Source organism: Cebus imitator, unplaced genomic scaffold (assembly GCF_001604975.1).
Source record: "Cebus imitator isolate Cc_AM_T3 unplaced genomic scaffold, Cebus_imitator-1.0 Scaffold124, whole genome shotgun sequence".
Classification (NCBI taxonomy): Eukaryota; Metazoa; Chordata; class Mammalia; order Primates; family Cebidae; genus Cebus; species Cebus imitator.
In genome coordinates this window covers 1661687-1668076 of record NW_016107439.1, presented here as the reverse complement: position 1 = coordinate 1668076, position 6390 = coordinate 1661687, and the positions used below count along the sequence as shown (strand labels likewise).

The 6390-nt window shown below is 46.2% G+C and overlaps 1 long non-coding RNA gene across 5 annotated transcripts in view; it reads right to left on the bottom strand.

The window, feature by feature from the left end:
* Positions 1 to 4624: 4624 nt before the first annotated feature.
* The window catches only part of LOC108312365, a 48148-nt gene continuing 46382 nt past the window's right edge, over positions 4625 to 6390 (bottom strand). For all 5 annotated transcript variants that reach the window (XR_001828606.2, XR_001828607.2, XR_001828604.2 and 2 more), the window contains one exon: positions 4625 to 4756. This is a non-coding gene — a long non-coding RNA (uncharacterized LOC108312365). The remainder of the gene's footprint in view (positions 4757 to 6390) is intronic.

Sequence of the window (6390 nt, the reverse complement as noted above, 5' to 3'; positions counted from 1 at the left end):
TGATTCATTCCCATGGCACTGCTGTGAACACAGAAGAAATTCATTACCAGGGGCCTGGCAGGGACTGTAAAGATGTTATTTGGGAGACAAGAACCAGGGTAGTAATAGCTCATCATTTTTAAAGTTCCAGTGAAGGCTGTCATCACCGGCCCCATCATTTATTTAAATATCTATCTGTCTGTGTGAGGGGCCCAGTGAGCAGCAGATGATATCCTGCCCCACAGAGAGCCTGGGAACCAGGGAGTCACAGGAACAGTTGGGGGTGGGGTGGGGGGGGAGGAGACTCGCCTGGGATACACTCACACTTGATAGGATTCGTTTCCAGCACAATCCAGCCTTTCAACCACAGACACTTATTGGGCGCTCACTCGGTGCAACAAAACAGGGACATCAACATGGGAAATACAGCAAAACAAAGGGCTGAGCTCTGCCCTCAAGGTGCTTATAAGGAATTAAGGGAGATGCAGGGAAAATATCACCATCAAAACATAATAATCATGAGTGCCTACGTGAGTGATTCAGACACAGCCTGCAGCAGCTACAGAGGAAAAGCAAGCTCCCCTGGTAAAGTAAGTCCAGGAGTGAAAACAGAAGAGGAAAGCTCTCTTTAGTCCCGAAAGATGGGCAAGTTTTTGGTTGGTGGAGGAAAGGGGCAGCATGGGAAATGACATGTGCAAAGGTGTTTAGAAAGGAAAATGAAAGGCCCAAGTAGAGTTTAACTAGAACAGGGACTTTGTATAGGTGAGTGGTAGTTACAACGGAAGGTTGGTGGGAAACACATTGAAGAAAAATGTGGCTCCCAGTGCAGAATTTATCCAAGGGGCAATGAGAGCCTTTGATAGGATGCAAAAACATTTATGAAGCACTAACCGTTTAAGGGCCAATGTCAGACACCTTGCATGTATTAAAATATTTTATCTTCATCCCAACTCTCAGAGGTTAGCAGGAATAACCCTACTTATAGAAGAGGAAATTGAGGCTCACAGGTCACCTGGTAATAAGGGATAGAGCTGAAATTCAGACCCAGGACTATCTGGTGTTACAGCTAGGCCTCTTCTGTCACACCACACTGACTGTCCGTGAAGACTGGGCTGGAACCTGACATAGTTATACAACACATGAAGAAGATCAAGGAAACATTGGCATAGAGAAGAGAGACTGCTGACGGGGAGTCTGAGAAGGAGGTGATTGTAAAAGTCCAGGTTTTGGTAAGGGCTTGAACTGCGGTGATGATGCAGGAAATGAGTGTGACCACGAAGGACAGGGAAGTCATAAGAAATTGCCAAACTGGCAGGAAAGATGGTGCCTTTGATTGTACACACAGTTACTTCGAAGAAGATAGATAGCCACGTTGTTATTTGACAGTAGGAAACCAGAGTAGCGAAGTGTTGATTGTTGGAAGCACAGGCACTCTGCAACCTTAGGCAAGCTACTTAACTTCCATAAAACTCAGTTTCCCCTTCTGTAGGGATCTGTGTAAGGATTAAACGAGGTAATGCATGCACAGTATTGAACATAGAGCTTGAGAAACAGGAAGAGTGCCTCATTAGTGATAGTGGACATTTTATTGGAGAGAGAGGGCAGGGCCCAGAAATGCGTCTTTCCACCGTTATCTTCCTTGGCCCTGCAGGTGTTGCCTGGTGAGCCCTGGAAATGCTGCCTACAACTTCCATCATACAATTGCCCGACTGATCTTGGGCTTGCCTATTTGAACATTTCACTTGAGTTTTGGCACCTGCACCTCCATGATGGGGGTAGGAGTCTGGTCTGCCTCACGGTGTGATGGGCACGGGATTTCCAGGCCTCCAGAAAGAGGAAGACATCAGCAGCCTCCATTTCAGTCCACTGTGATTATAGAGCTGTTAAACCATCATCAAATTACACTATCTTCACAGGGAGCGACTGAATGTTCTATGCAAAGTGAGAATTTGAGAGAAGAGACTCTCAAACCACAACCACCAGCATCACCCCAAGGTCAAACAAACACTCCCTGTTCTTATCATACAGCAATATTATCTGATGCCAGAGAATTTCATAAACAAACTTGAATGGGTAATAAAAAGAAGCCCCCACACTAGGCAGGCAATCAGATTTCTACATCTTAACAGCCTCGATGAATTACATACAGGGTAACCAGGTTTGTCCTCATAAAAGTCATTCTGCTATCCTCAAACTCATCATCAAAAGATCTATATTAAAAATCAGCATGATGATGTCCATAAAAGATTGAAGAAAAAAAAGATAATGTAATGTTGATTCTCCCAGGGCCCAAGGCAACCCTGTCTTCAAGGCACAGCTTCCATGAATGTCAGCATAAGTAAAGGTCTCCATCAATTGTTATTTAATAAAGCCAAGGAGTAGCTGAAACCATATATTTGTATATATGTTTAACTCTTTGGAAGCTGAAGAATGATCAGAAAACATAAGTGAAAGTTTTACTATTCTGTTAATACTGTCTTAATTTTGGTCCACCCCAATCTCAAACAGGTCTTATAGGATTAAAGGATTACCAGCCTAAATATTTATTTTATCTACCCATGCTTGAATTAACTTTTCAAAATAAGACATTGGCTGTCTTGGATGTTTCTTGTTGCCACAATCACCTGGTTTTCCCTCTTGCTTTCTCCGTATGTTCCCTTCCTTAAAGCCAAAGAGTTTGAATTTCTTTCCCCAGACCTCAGAGAGGTCTGTACACTGGGAAATTGACACTGAACATGAAAGACAGAAGCTACCTTCTTGGCCTCAACATGCCTACCTTAAGAAGAGCTTTGTGAAAGCTGCAATGGGGCCCTTCTGTCACTGGCAGGGGGACAGGGCATGGCCTCATGGAATGTGTTTTCCAGGGTCATGCAAACAAGCATGGTGGACATGATGACACCATGGGGCCTGAGCAAAAACCTCAGCCTTATGGAATATTCCTGGTGGCACATGAGTCAGAACGTGCTATTTTATGGCAGGTGAAGACACTGGGGGTTCAAGACTTACAATGATCTGCCAAATATCAAAGCTCAGCTTCTTTAAGTCATCATTCCCTAAGCTATAAAAGGGGGGCAACAAAATAAGGATGAAAGGAGATGACCTGGAACGTTACAGACTTTTCACGTTCAACCGTTGCTTGGCCCTGCTGCCTCTCTGAGCGGCGGCGAAGACAGTTCTGTCCCAGTCCCATCCCCTCCTCTCCTGAGTCCTTCAGTGCTGCTCACCACCTCTCCTGCACCTTCTCTTGCTTCTCCTCCAAGAAGCTGCAATGAGGAAGGTGTCTATATGGCGGAGTTTGGGTTGAGACTCACTGCTCTGGGGGCCGATGAAACTAGACTCAACCCACTGGCCCCTGCCAGGGCCACTCTGTAATCACAGGAGCGCTGGGCCACCTGCTCAAAAAGGATGACATGCAGCAGAGGAAGGAGTCACGACCGCGCCCGGACACCCTCTCAGGGCTCACCTGGAGGAGGAGGCCTCCTCAGCGTTCCCCTCCCCACCACCCATGTTTGTGGTACACTCTCCCTTAAAGCCTGAAGCCCCTGTCTTTTTTCCCCAAGCAGGGGAAGTGGCCTGGCAAAGGTAAGAATGAGGTTCTGAGTCAGGGGAGGCTGACAGCAGAGGAGGGAGACTGAGAGTGTCATTCCTTCAGTGTTGGGGGCTGACTCCTAAGAAGAGCAGGCCTGTGCCTCAGGGTCCTGGGTAAGGTCATTTATAGAAACTTTGGTGCCTGTGTGGGGTTTCTGGAGTGGCTCATGTGTGCCAAAGAATAAAGCTCGCACCATTGCCACCACCTCCTGGCTGACCCTTGACCTCTGGTTTGTAAGGCCAGGGTTGACTGTACATGCCTCCCCCTCCTTCCTGACAAGCAGCAGGGACACTCCCTGAGGGCTGGTGCCTCCACACTGGCTACAGCCTCATCTCCAGCCTGCAGGAGCAGGGGGATCTGAGTGATGAGACACCTACACATACCCTAAGTCCCAGGGGACAAGGTGGACAAGGTGGGAGACCCTTCTCTTAAGCTCCGTCTTAGTTTGTGGCAATTACTCAAATCAAGGAGGAGGAACAGATTGGTCTCTTCATCCCTATCCTTGCCTTGGTATGGGAAACCACTACCCACAGTGCCTAACACTGCCCTGGGCATGCCTCACCCCTGTCCTAGCTGTCTCAGGCTGTATCCTTGTGGCCATGCACTGGGAGACCCTCTCCTCCAAGTATGTCTTTTTTAAAATTTTTAATTTTATTATTTTTGAATTCCCCAAATAGCCTTCATTCTCCAGTATGTCTACCAAGTGCTGCCACCCACTCTCTGTTGGGAAAACGACAAACAGTAAGTTTCTGCCTCCTGACTTGCTTACAGGGCCATAAGCAACTCCATCATGTTTGGGTTAGAGTGAGTGAAAACAGAACAAAATATCGGGATTTGATGCTACTGCAGGAAATCTGTGTTCTGGAGCTGCTGGGTCTTTTCTGACTGCTTTCCCAGAGAGTCCTTCTGGATGTCATCAGTGGGACCTGGGCTTCTAAAACTGGGTGGGGAGAAACTCATATTTTGTCCTTGTCATTTTAGCCCAGAGTTATTGTCACCCAGACAGATTGGAATGAGGAGAGAGTAGCCAAGACAAAGAGAGAAAATTAGTGTGGGCCACGAGACACGAGTTTATCGTTGCTGGGGCATAAGATGGAGCCTTCCTCCTCTTCTGTCTGTGGGGTGTCCTCTGCATCTCTATCTCCATCCTCTCTGGCTTCTGACCATCACAGCCTCCACAAGAATGCCCTGAAGTTAAGAGAACAAGGGAAATAAGGGAAGGAGATAAGTGAAGAAAAAACTACATCTACCATAAAAGAGCTGTCATTCTGGAATCTGAAGGCAGAGTACTAAGACATCCCTAGTTATGAAACCTATCTTGATTGGAATTTATTTATATATCTATTTCCTAAGATGTTCATTAGTAGCTTCCAACAAAAGATGCAGATATAACAAAGTTAAATAATTTAATTAGAATTAAGTGAGAGTCTAATGTGTACAAAGTAGTGGGTTCCAGGGAGTTTGGCCTTGTGCAGAGAGCAAGGGACTTGAAATATCTTGTAGCTGTGTAACCTGAGAAAGTTAATCTTTAAGCATCGGTTCCTCTTCTGTAAACCCAAGTTATTAATTATAGAACCTACCTCACAGACTTGTGTTATGGGTTTAAGTAATGTGTGTTGAAGTGCTTAACGTAGTCTCTGGCGATTCAGTAAGCACTTAATGCACAGTAACTATTACTGTGATAATTCATTTCTGGGCTAAGAAAGAAAATGACGGTGGGGACATTGTCCCTGTTCCAAAGGAGACAGAGAGGCTAGGAGGACTTGATGTATTTGGGGACGGGTACACAGGTTGCTGAGTGGCTAGGGAGTACACAAGGAGAAGAAGGAAGCCAGGCTGCACAAGCCTTAACGATGAATTTATCCCATGAGCAATGAAAAGGTCCTTGGCATTTGAGAAAGGTCACTGTGGTGGAGGACGGATGAAAGCAGGAGGAGATGGGAGACAGGACATGGTCATGGCCTATTGTAAGACGTGAGGTAGAGACACAGAAATAACTTTCGCTGGGACGTTGGAGTGGAGAGGGAGCGTGGGGGCAGATTCCAAGGCCTCTGGCTTGTGTTACTTGGGTCGCTCCACTAGAACGTCAGCTCCATCAGGGCAGGGGACTTGTTTTGTACTTTGATATATTCCTAGAACCTAGAACAGTGCCTGGCACATAGTAAGAGCTCCGTAAGTATTTGTTGAACGGAATGAATGGCTGGTGGTGACATTGCACTAGGAAGGAAATAATAGAGAACAGCAAATGTGGAGATGAAGATAATACTTTTATTCTAGATATGCTGAACCTATGCAGCCTAGAGGATATTCAAGTGAAGATGTCTCATGTGGAACATGGAAACTGGGGCCTGATACTCAGGAGATAACTTTGGGCTTGAGCAGAGTTTTGAACATGTTGGTCTGTAAGATGGCTGAAACTATGAGATGGTTGAGATCAACCTGTGAAATTGTGGAACAAGAGGGGAAAGAGTCAAAAATATAGACAGGTGAAAATCCACATTTGAGGTCGGAGGCAGGAATTTAAGATGAGCCAATAGATGGAGAGAAGATAAATAGCAGTAGCACGGCTGGGTGCGGCGGCTTACATCTGTAATTCAGCATTTTGGGAGGCGGAGGCAGGCCTGAGGTCAGGAGTTCGAGACCAGCCTGGCCAATATGGTGAAACCCCATCTCTACTAAAAATACAAAAATTAGCCAAGTGTGATGGCAGGCACCTGTAATCCCAGCTACTCAGGAGGCTGAGGCAGAAGAATCGCTTTAACCTGGGAGAAGGAGGTTGCAGTGAACTGAGATTGCACCACTGCACTCCAGCCTGGGTAACA